Genomic DNA, 12,262 nt, shown 5'->3' on the forward strand with positions numbered 1-12,262 from the left:
TTATGAATGTAAAAAATAGTAAAAATAGTTTAGCAGTAGTACTTTAATAATCTTCAAAATAACCTCATTTTTCCTTTTATTTATAAACTAAAAAGTAAAAAACTACTTTTGGTTCAATGCTTGACATCCATATTTAAAGTACATGCTCTAAAGCAAGCATTAAGCAAATATTTTAAGTCTCTTGCAAAGTGGTTCTGGTGTCTAAACTTGTAACTATGAGGGAAATTGTATACATTTAAAAAGACAGTCCACTTATCAAAGATGACCCCAAATAAATGTTGTTTTTCAATCAAAAATTTTTTGAGATATAACAGGAATATATGTCTAACATTTTATTGTGGCAGACACTTGTAGTAATTTGAGGAATGAAATGTGATTAGAGCAATGGCTTTATAAACTTGTAGAAAACTAGGAAGTCACTATATCTTTTAATCTTATTATGTTTATATATTGGCATTCATTCCTATGTCAGAAAAATAATTTACCTTTGCTGAACTGACACTATTTGAAGAAACGATTATTGGGTATCCAAAGAGATTTTACTCGATACTACTTAATGGAAGTGATATGTCAACATGTTAATTAATTCATACATGGAGAGATAAGAGTAATTTGGTTTATTATCAAATTGATATTTTGAAACCAATTTATTATATTCTCAGGATGCTAGTGAGAAACTTCATCTGTTATCCTTTTCGTCTCCTTATTTTCTTCATTTAAAAATGTTGTATTAGTAATTATAAATTAACTTACAGTTTTTATTCTTTTTTTCTTGGAATATTAACCAATTGCCAAACTCCTCCACATTTTCTGTAATGATAAGAGAAATCTAAGTACATGGGGATGGAGAAAACTCTTGGTCTGTCGATTCCAAAGGATTTGGTTTTTAGACAAATGCAACGTCAAAACAAGGAATTTATTTTATTTATTTATTTTTTATTTTACTTTAAGTTCTAGGATACATGTGCAAAACATGCAGGTTTGTTACATAAGTATATATATGCTATGGTTTGCTGCGCCTATCAACCTGTTATCTAGGTTTTAAGCCCCGCATTCATTAGGTGTTTGTCCTAATGCTGTCCCTCCCCTTGCTCCCCATCCCCCAACAGGGCCTGGTGTGTGATGCTCCCCTCCCTGTGTCCACGTGTTCTCATTGTTCAACTCCCACTTATGAGTGAGAACATGCAGTGTTTGGTTTTCTGTTCCTGTGTTACAAAACAAGGAATTTAAGGCCACCAACACTTTGTAAGATTATAGATCTATCATAAACTTAACGTATGAAAGTAAGAAAGCCATGCAGGCTATCACTTACATTTATAATGCAGTTATGGCAATTTCCAGTTTTGTGAATTAGCTAACCATCAGAAATATCTCATATATACCAAAAGCCTGACTTCAATAGAAAAGTTGTTAGGCCTACAGATACAATGAGTCCTCACTTAATGTTGCTGATATATTCTTGGAAACCATGATATTAAGCAAAACAACATATAATGAAACCAATTTTACTGTGAGATAATTGATATAATAAGAGTTACATTCCTATGGCATATTTCTGATCACAAAAATATCACCAAACCTCTGACTAATGTAGAAATCAAAATACAAATTTAGAGATGCATCTTTAAGCTTAACATTTTGTCAGGGAAGCAAGAATAGCAATGTGGGTCTTTCGTATGTCCGAAGAACAAAGAGAAGGTTAGAGGTTTTACAGAAAGGAGAAATATTCTGTATCGTTTTGAAAGAAAGTTCAATTGGCACTAGTAAAATGTGGGGAGCTGGCAAGTTCTGATTGGTGAGTGAAGGCAGTGGATAAAACTAGTCTTAGAGTTCTAACAGGTTTTTTCCATAGATACTAGACGAAACTGGTTTCAAGTTATAGCAGGCAGTTTCAGCAGCCAAGCTTGCAGAGAATTACATTCTTGGGGCAATGTTATATGCCCTGAGTGCTTTCTTCCCTCTGGTTTCTTGACTCTGTTTTAGTTAGGCATGACAAGAATGACTCAGCTTATATGCTTAACTTTCACACTAATGACCCAAATTCCTTTTGATGTTGAACATTGAAATAAATGTGAGTCACATGTACATTTAAGATAGATTAATAAAAACGTAATGTGACGATAATTATTTACTCAATATTTGGTGAATCAGTAAATGACGGTGATTTTAGTGGTAGTAGGTTAAATCAAGGAATAAATGTTTGCAAAGCAAAAATTTTTAGGAGCACCTCTTACCACCATGCAGTTTACAAACAAACAATAAATGTGGCGGACTTTCTGAGCACTTCCCTATCTCATCTCTTGTCCTGCACTGATACGATTATTGTATACTTGACAGATTTTCATTTTACAATAATTTGTGTCCATTCATTTGTTTTCCAACTCTCTTACTCAAGTTCGGGGTTCTAGGTGGCTGGAATCTATTCCGGCAGCTCCAGGGACAAGGTAGAGACCAGCCTGGATAGGATGTCATGCCGCCACAGGGCACATTTATGCACACGCACACTCTCACACACACTCAGACGGGGACCATTGACACATACTAATTAACATAACATACACATTTTAAGAAAGTGGGAGAAAACCAGAGTACCTGGCTAAAACCCAGGCAAATATGGAGATAACGTGGCAACTCCACACAGGCAGTGGCTGTGCTGCAGAACCAGTTGTTTTCTCATCAACTTTATAATAAAACGACATTGGATGAAATGATTTTATGTGAGGACCTGCTGCACATGCTTTCTAATTTCCAACAATACAACTTTTAAAAGCCATTACATATTCTTGGTAAGTGAGAAATCAGTCCATTAAGTAACCTTTATGTGTTCAGTGCATATTGCTTCCACTAGCAAAAATAATCGGGGGCAGCCAGAGACATTTAGTCCAAATTAATCCTGATTTCAAGATTCTGACAGTCAACACTGTCAGATTAATAAAAAAAGGTATGTTAGATTAATAAAAAAAGGTATGGCCTCAAAGAGGACTGAGCTCTGTTGTTCCTAAGAGATGCTCCTGCATCCTTTGGCATATATTTGCATTCTAAATCATATTTTAAAATTTTAAGTGGGAGCTTTTAGATTATCAATTACTGTAAAATAGTGTTGACCCTTTATTGTGTTTTTTTAAAGGGAGGGTTCTGGGTGAGATTTAATCTTTTCTAGCGTTAAGCACCAGTTTGAGAGACTCACAGTTATAGGAGTAGGTATATAGGATTGTATTAGTTTTTCATTGCTATGTAACACATTACAGCAAATGCAGATGCTTAAAACAACATCCATGTATTATCTCACAGCTCTATTGGTCAGCGGCCAAGAAGGCTTGTTTGGGTTCTCTGCTCAGGTTTCCTGAAATCATATTTTGTACATTTTCAATACCTCCCATTAATGTCTTCAAAGATATTAATGACCAGGCAATGTTTTTGCAGCCATGAATATTTAAAGTTCACTTCAAGATATTTAAAGTTCACACTGCCTGGGGTTGCAGGAGTTTTGTTTCCTTCAAATATATTCTTTGTATTGAACGTCCCTCCTATTCTTTCTATTGAATGCCTGGGGGGTGGGGGGCAAGGGGAGGGAGAACATTAGAACAAATACCTAATGCATGTGGGGCTTAAAACCTAGATAACAGGTTGATGGGTGCAGCAAACCATGGCACATGTATACCTGTGTAACAAACCTACATGTTTTGTACATATATCCTAGAACTTAAAGTAAAATAAAAAAATAAAATAAAATAGATTCCTTGTTTTGAAGTTGCATTTGTCTAAAAACCAAATGCAATGGTTTTGATTGGTGGGCTTGCTAGTCTGTCTTTGCTCTTTCTGTTGGGCTGGAGAACCAGGTGGAATTACATCTACCCATTGCAGATGTGTAAAGATGGAATGAGAGAACTAATTATCTATGAGGCAGTGAAGGAGTCGGCATGGAGAAGCTGAAGTAGAAGTCAGAGGATCAGTTGCATGTAAATGGAATTTTGGTTGCTTGGAGCCAAATCTGAAAATCTCTCCATTGTAATGAAGGGCCATAATGTTTTCTGCGTAATACCACTAAACATTTTAGCAGCCAGATGGTGGATTTTAAAATTTGTCCAGTTCTAGTGAGACAGTTATTTTAACCCTAAGTTCTAGAGATAAATACATGGCCCAGGTTGACCAGTCTTACATATGATCTTGGCCACAGTATATTTATTTTATTTTATATATTTATTTATGGGATGAAGTCTTGCTCTGTAGCCCAGGCAGGAGTGCAGTGGCACAATCTTGGCTCACTGCATCCTTTATTTCCTGAGTTCAAGCAATTCTACTGTCTCAGACTCCTGAGTTGCTGGGATTACAAGCACCCACCACCATACTTGGCTAACTTTTGTATTTTTAGTAGAGATGGGGTTTCACCATGTTGGCCAGGCTGGTCTTGAACTCCTGACCTGAAGTGATCCACCCACCTCGGCCTCCCAAAGTACTGAGATTACAGGAGTGAGCCTCTGTGTTTGGGTAGGCATAGTATTTACATTAAGGATTGGCATGTGATCCAAACATTCCAAGCAAAGTCCTGCCTGGTATTTCTGCTGAAACTCTAAAGAAAGTCAGGTTCGCCCCTGAGATGGCAGGGATTTAGAACCTTAAAAGTTTAGAACGTTAGGTCCATCTGTGCTGCCTTGAAGGGAAACCCTAACCAAAGTTAAAGCCAAAACTAAAGAAAGTAGGACAGATAGATAGGCAGGGTCATGGAACATTATTCCCAGGTCTTGAAACCTCATCAAGGAACTCCCAGCATTGTTCTGACCAGATTTGAGAACTGCTATAAACAAGTAACTCCTTTCTAGCTTCCATTTCTTTCTTTTTGAATAGAAATATTGATAGCGTTAATTTTAAGCCTATTCTACCCTCGGGTGTGTTGGGTGTGTTGGGGGATTAAAACTTGTCTTTTTAGTCTCGTGTAGTCTCATGGGGCCATAGATTGAGAGAAGTGTGCTAGAATTCTTGTACTTAACTACCTATGCTCCAGGAATCTCCTCTGAATCTACATCTATTTTTTTAAATTTAAAATTTATTTATTTTTTGTTCTTATGGATTTTATTACATGGATGTATTGTGTAGTGGTTAAGTCTGGGTGTTTAGTATAGCTATTACCCTAGTAGTGTACATTGTGTCCATTTTCATCCCTCATCCCATCCCACTCTTCCACCTTCTAAGTCTCCACCGTCTATTATTCATTCTCTATGTCTATGCTACACCACATTAAAATAATGACATTTTGGATGTTCGGATGTTGCAATGGGTTGATACTTTGGAGAAACTTGGCAGACAGTGAGTGTACTTTTCGTGCAAAAGGGACATGAATCTTTGGAGCCAGGAGTAGACTGTAGTGGACAGATTCTAAAGTGCTCCTCCCTGCAATCCCTGCCTTCTGGTACTCGTGCTTTTGTGTAATTCCCTGTTATGCGCTTGTAACTTACTTCTACAAATAGAATATTGCAAAGGGGAGGGCTGTCATGCCTATGATCATGCTGAATAAGACTCTGCTTTGCTAGTAGATTTGCTCTAGACACTCATCACTGAGTTGAAGAAAGCCGCCATGCTGGGAAAAGCAGGAGTAGTGACAAACTGCAGGTGGCCTCTGGGAGCTGAGAGCAGCCTTCAGTCAATAGCCAGCCACAAGCTGGGGACCTCAGTCCTACAACAGCAAGAAATTAAATTCTGCCAACAAGCTGAGTGAGCTTGGGGGTGGATTCTTCACCAGTCAAGCCTCAAGATAAAAATGCAGTCTGCTGGTTACAGGTTTGTGAAACCCTGAGCTGAGGGTCCCACTAAACCCTGCTTGAACTCCTGACACACAGAAATGGTGAGATAATCAATGCATATTATTTTAAGCCACTAAGTTTATAATAATGTATTTCACAGAAATAGGCAACACGTGCATTTATTAACTCAAGGGAACATTTACTGGCTTTTTTGTTTGTTTGTTTGTTTGTTTGTTTTGAGACAGAGTCTTTCTCTGTCTCCCACGCTGGAGTGCAGTGACACTATCTCGCCGCACTGCAACCTCCACCTCCCAGGTTCAAGCAATTCTCCTGTCTCAGCCTCCCAAGTAGCTGGGATTACAGACATGCACCACTACGCCTGGCTAATTTTTGTATTTTTAGTAGTGATGGGATTTCACCATGTTGGCCAGGCTGGTCTTGAACTCTTGACCTCTGGTGATCTGCCTGCCTTGGCCTTCCAAAGCATGGAACATTTATTGTAATCATATATGACCCCAACATTCTGAGTTATTTGCTGGTGTCTGTTTTTCTTTTTTAAATTTCTATACTCTAAGCAATGAAGACAATATGCCTTCATCTCTGACCCTAGCCTTGGAACTGTTACTCAAACGAAATGCATTCTTGGACATGCCCCATAATTGTGGTGTGCTTACTTCTCTGCCTGAATGAAGTAACTTAACTTCTTCCTTTTTTACTGAGGTGACTGCTAGTGCTGATAATGATGACATTAAATCAAATTTATGTTTTTCTCATCTGGCGCACTCAGGTATCAGCTTCCTCTGCTTTTTAACATAAATATTACAAAGGAGCAGGCATGTATGATCTTTCACGACATACAGAGATCTCACATGTTTGTTTCCAACTCTTTTATATATTATTCAAATTATCTTTTGGTGATTAAATGGTCCAGGCCTTGTTGGCACCATTCTCATGGAACATTGGTCCATATTTTCCCAGATGAAGGCAGTTTTATCATGTTTCAAATGATCAAGAGTCCCTCCAGCCTGCAAATGAAGGATTTGTCCTACCACGTTCCACCCTCGAATTTCCTGTTGACTGGGAATGAATGAATGCAATATTCTTTGAGGCATCATTTTATTTTACGTTTGGTCATTATCCAAAGTAAGATGGATGAAGGGAATTTGTGTCTCTCTAATTTAACAACGGCCTAAAAGAGGCAAAATAATGACACCTGGCCCATCAATAACAAGGGCACAAACTTCCAAGATGGACACTTCTACTGAAGCAGTTAGAAGATCATTCTTTACAAGTGCTGAACTGGTTATTTATTGGGGCGTTATATTCTTGTTTTCAAGTTTATTTATTTTTATTTCTAATGGCCTTTTCATCTAGCATGCAGTTTTTATAAGGTGGTTCTATTTCAGTTCATTTCCAACAAAGATCTACAACCAGAAGTTGGGCCTAATTAACTTCAGACTTTTGGTTTCAGACATTAGCAGAGATGATATCTTGGCCCTGTAGATATATTTCACTTTCCTGTATTCAAAATACCACCCAAATTAGGATATTTTGGTGAATATTATAATGTTTATTAATGTAATTTATTTGATGCATGTAATTCTTTGTCCCGATGTTAGATTGCACAGCCTTTTCCTACTGACAGAGAAGGGATCCAGTATGACACTTCTAGTTCTTTAGAATAGGTTGAGATTACAAAATTTGTTTTTGAGACAAGGTCTTGCTCTGTCACCCAGGCTTCAGTGCAGTGGTATGATCATAGCCCACTGAAGCCTTAATCTCCTGGGCTCAAGCTATCCTTTCTGCCTCAGCCTTATGAGCAGCCAGGACCATAGGTATGTGCCACCATGCCCAGCTAACTTTTAAAACTTTTAGTAGAGATGAGGTCTAGTTATGTTGCCCAAGCTGGTCTCAAACTCCTGAGCTCAAGTGATCCTCCTGCCTTAGCCTCTCAAAGTGCTGGGATTACAGGCATGAACCACTGCACCTGGCCAATCCAGATCTTTTTATGGAACTTATAACTAATACTATTCTAAGATTTCGAAGCTGAGCCTATTTACCAAGCCTACAGTGTATGAGTAGTGTGTCCAGGGTTAAGGCTGAAGAAGCTGAAGTAGACAAGGTAGCTACATATTAATTAAATGGGCTCAACGGTTTCACTTCTTATTGAACAGAATGCTTCTACATGCCACACGTGGATGTTGCAAGCTCCTTAACAGTTTTTTTTCTTTTAAATGGCTGAAAATATATAAATAATACCATAATATGGTACTAAATGAAGGAACCGTTTTGATCGACAATGTTTACACCTAGTGAACCAGGATATTTCCCTGACACCTTTGTGGGACTTGTGAAGGGGTTGCTCTGTTTACTCAGCCCACAGCTCTCAACTCCTCGCAGGAGGGAGCACGCGAGTGAACCAGGTGGGAACTGCAGTACACAAGCACTGGAGACAGCTGGCTATCCTGGCGCCAGCAGGAGTGAACTCTACTCTTTTCGACCTGCTGCATTCCACCCCTTGCAGGAGGGAGCATGCAGGTGAATGGGCACAGGAGCCAGGACAAATGCTTTCTGGCATCTGTAAGAGCCAACTCTGTGCCAGCCCTGTGGCAGTGTATTGGAGTGGGTGGTGCTTGCAACCCCTGAAGCCCCAGAGGGAGTGTTACAGTACTCTTTTAGCTCTGCCATCCATGGATGGCTTCAGTGTCAACAGCTCAGTGGGCCCTCTGCTGTTTTGCATGAGGAGGCTGCCTTCTGCCAGCAAGGGCAAAGGGCAAGTGTGACAGCCTTCTGCATCAGCACTTGTGGATCTCAAGTTCTTGTCTGGTGCCCAGTAGAAATGAGGTCACATGAATGAGTTGAAAGATGGTAAATGCAGGGGATTTTATTGCCGATGGTGGTGGCTCTCAGTGGGAAGGGGACCTGAAAAGGGGATGGAGTGGGAAGGTAGTCTTCCCTGAAGTCCGGCCATCTCTGGCAAGATTCTTCTCCTAAGTTACACCATCAGGTCATCCCACTGAAGTCAAGCTGCTTCTCTCCAAAGTCCGGATGCTTCTCCTCCCTCTGCCAGCTGAACCTGGCAGAATGGGGGATAGGGTGGACCATGGGTAGTTTTGGAAAAGGCAACATTCAAGTTGCAGTCATATAAGTTCTTACTTTGGGTTGCAGTTTCAGGATTAAGGGTGGGATTTTGTTGGAAACTCACCCTTTTCTGCCTAGAATTTCACTGCCTCCTCTCCCTATCACTAGTAGCAATTCATCTCCCAGCATGTACTTACAAAGTGTACAATATGATTTATTTTGATACATTGCTTTTTATTTTTTTCTAAAGCAGTTTAGAGTAAGTTACATTGCTCTTATGGTTATTTTCTTCCCAACATAACTCTGGTTTAAGGGCACAAATAAATTTTGCACGATCTGACTCATAAAAGTGGTCAAATGTTGACTGACTAGCTTTGCTTAACTGCAGTTCTATAAGAGAATTAAGCTCTATAGAAAATGATGACAGTGGCTGTTTTTTAATTCTCCCAGGGAACATATCTGATACCATTTTAGACGTATAGAAGCTGATGTATTACACATAATGGGTTTTTTTTTAAACGGTTGAATTCTCTTGGGAATCCTGTTGAGGGCTTATTGTAAGTCTGGCTTATAGTATTGTTAGAGTATCCTCATGTCTCTGGAAGAATTGACTGTTTCTCATAGAAGTTAGGTGTGCTATCATAATTCTATTGCAGCTTAACCAAAATTTCATATGCCACAAGATTTTTAACATTTGGATAGTGTCAGGGTAATCTGGGTATTAGTCCAAAGCCAATTAAATCTAATGAGACTCTAAAGGGTCTGTTCTATTTCATGGCTTTCACATTGCTCCCCTAGATGCCCCATCAGATTGCAATGTAATGTTTCAGTTATATGGAGCCCCTGCATTGCTTGAGACTTGTGGCAAGATGTTCTTACTGAATATTCTACTCACTAAATAGAAATATTCAATTTACATTATAGTATTGCTGAAAATATTCTAGTATTCTTTTTGATCATGTTGATACACTAATTTCCCAGAGACTATCTAGAATGTCTTCAACTCAATTTTCATTAGCATTAATTAGCTTCTGTAGTTGCTGTAATAAAACAGATTGATCTCTTTACTGGTTGAGTGTATTTCCTATGTCCCAGTCATTGCCTATAGATGCTGTTCATTATATGATTGGATATAATTAATGTATTGAGACCATGGTTCTTCTCCATGTAGAACCTATGGCATGGGAGGCTGAAACATATCAAACAGTCCATAACGGCTGGACTGTTAAAGTTTTCCATATATGCTGAAAGTAGCCTTTGCTTATCAGAGTCAGAAACCTTACATTCAGGCCCCCAAAGTGCAGTAGATTGGGACAAGTTGGGCCTAGTGAAATTATATCTTCGTCTTATATAGTAATATCCATCAATGGAGTAGAAGTATTCGAGAACTATGCTAGAAAAAAAATAGCCAAGGGCTTCCTAGTTTTAGAAAATTTCTAGGTTTTAAATTAAAGTTCCTTTGGATTCCCAGACAAGATGGCCAAATAGGAACAGCTCTGGTCTGTAGCTCCCACAGAGACCAATGCAGAAGGTGGCTGATTTCTGTATTTCCAACTGAGGTACCTGGTTCATCTCACTGGGACTGGTTAGACAGTGGATGCAGCCCACAGAGGGTGAGCAGAAGCAGAATGAGGCATCACTTCACCCAGGAAGCACAAGGGTTCAGGGAACTCCCTCCCCTAGCCAAGGGAAGCCATGAGGGACTCTCCTGTGAGGGACAGTGCTATTTGGCCCAGATACTATGCTGTTCCCATGGTCTTTACAACCCACAGACCTGGAGATTCCCTTGGATGTCTATACCATCAGGGCCCTGGGTTTCAAGCACAAAACTGGGCATTTGAGCAGACACTGAGCTAGCTGTAGGAGTTTTTTTTTGTCATACCCCAGTGGTGCCTGGAACGCCAGTGAGACAGAACCATTCACTCCCCTGGAAAGGAGGCTGAGGTCAGGGAACCTACTGGTCTTGCTCAGCAGATCCCACCTCCACAGAGTCCAACAAGCTAAGATCCACTGGCTTGAAATGTTCACTGACAGCATAGCAGTCTGAAGTCGACCTAGGATGCTCGACCTTGGTGGAGGGAGGGGGATCTGCCATTACTGAGGCTTGAGTAGGTGGTTTTCCCCTCACAGTGTAAACAAAGCCTCTGGGAAGTTTGGGCTGCGCAGAGCCCTCTGCAGCTTGGAAAAGCCACTGTAGCCAGACTGCTTCTCTAGACTCTTCATCTCTGGGCACGGCATCTCTGAAAGAAAGGCAGCAGCCCCAGTCAGGGGTTTATAGATAAAACTCCCATCTCCCTGGGACAGAGCACTTGGGGAAAGGGGTGGCTGCGGGTGCAGCTTCAGCAGACTTAAATGTTCCTGCCTATTGGCTCTGAAGAGAGCAGCGGATGTTCCAGCACAGCACTCTTGCTCTGCTAAGGGACAGACTGCCTCCTCAAGTGGGTCCCTGAACCCTGTGCCCCCTGATGGGGAGACACCTCCCAGCAGGGGTTGACAGATACCTCATACAGGAGAGCTCTGGCTAGCATCTGGCAGGTGGCCCTCTGGGATGAAGCTTCCAGAGGAATGAACAGGCAGCAATCATTGCTGTTCTGCAGCCTTCGCTAGTGATACTCAGGCAAACAGGGTCTGGAGTGGATCTCTGGCAAACTCCAGCAGACCTGCAGCAGAGGGTCCTGACTGTTAGAAGGAAAGCTAACAAACAGAAAGCAATATCATCAACGTCAACAACAAGGATGGCTACGCAAAAACCCCATCTGAAGGTTACCAACATTAAAGACCAAAGGTAGATAAATCCACAAAGATGAGGAAACACCAGTGCAAAAAGGATGAAAATACCAAAAAACAGAATGCCTCTTCTCCTCCAAAGGATCACAACTCCTTGCCAGCAAGAGAATGAGTTTGACAAATTGACAGAAGTAGGCTTCAGAAGGTGGGTAATAACAAACTCCTCTGAGCTAAGGGAGCATGTTCTAACCCAATGCAAGGAAGCTAGGAACCTTGATATAAGGTTACAGGAACTGCTAACTAGAATAACCAGTTTAGAGAAGAACATAAATAACCTGATGGAGCTGAAAAACACAGCACAAGAACTTTGTAAAGCATACACAAGTATCAATAGCTGAATCAATCAAGCAGAAGAAAGAATATCAGAGATTGAAGATCAACTTAATGAAATAAAGCAAGAAGACAAATTAGAGAAAAAAAAATGAAAAGGAATCAACAAAGCCCCCAAGAAATATAGGACTATGTGAAAAGAGCAAACCTACGTTTCATTGGTATACCTGAAAGTGGCAGGGAGAATGGAACCAAGTTGGAAAACACACTTCAGGATATTATCTAGGGGAACTTCCCCACCTGGCAAGACAGGCCAACATTCAAATTCAGGAAATACAGAGAACACCAAAGATATTCCTCGAGAAGAGCAATCCCAAGACACATAA

The sequence above is a fragment of the Macaca nemestrina genome, chromosome 8 (genome assembly GCF_043159975.1).
Source record: "Macaca nemestrina isolate mMacNem1 chromosome 8, mMacNem.hap1, whole genome shotgun sequence".
Lineage (NCBI taxonomy): Eukaryota > Metazoa > Chordata > Mammalia > Primates > Cercopithecidae > Macaca > Macaca nemestrina.